A 555-nucleotide genomic window follows, 5' to 3' on the forward strand; every position below is an offset into this window, starting at 1 on the left:
GTGATGGGGCTGATGATAGAGCACAGTGATGGGGCTGATGATGGGAGGACAGTGATGGGGTTGATGATGGAGCACAGTGATGGGGTTGATGATGGGAGGACAGTGATGGGGTTGATGATGGAGCACAGTGATGGGGTTGATGATGGAGCACAGTGATGGGGTTGATGATGGAGGACAGTGATAGGGTTCATCATGGGAGGACAGTGATGGGGTTTGATGATGGGAGCACAGTGATGGGTTTTGGGAGTTGTGGTTGATGATAGAGGCCAGTGATGGGGTTGATGATGGCAACACAGGGATGAGGTTGGTGATGGGAAGACAGTGATGGGTTCATTATGAGGCACAGTGTTGTGGTTGATGCTGTGACACAGCAATGGAGTTGATGAGGGAACTCGGTGATATTTCTGCTACTGAGAACACAGTGATTTGATTGCACATATGGTCACACAAAACACCTTAGACTTTACCACCCTTGTTGTTGTTATGTGCCGTCAAGTTGCTTGCGACTCATAGCAACCCTATGTACAACATCCCTAAACTCTGCTCTGTCCTGTG

This window comes from Elephantulus edwardii, unplaced genomic scaffold, assembly GCF_000299155.1.
Source record: "Elephantulus edwardii isolate Elephantulus edwardi_28Jun2011 unplaced genomic scaffold, EleEdw1.0 scaffold00274, whole genome shotgun sequence".
NCBI classification, from domain to species: Eukaryota; Metazoa; Chordata; class Mammalia; order Macroscelidea; family Macroscelididae; genus Elephantulus; species Elephantulus edwardii.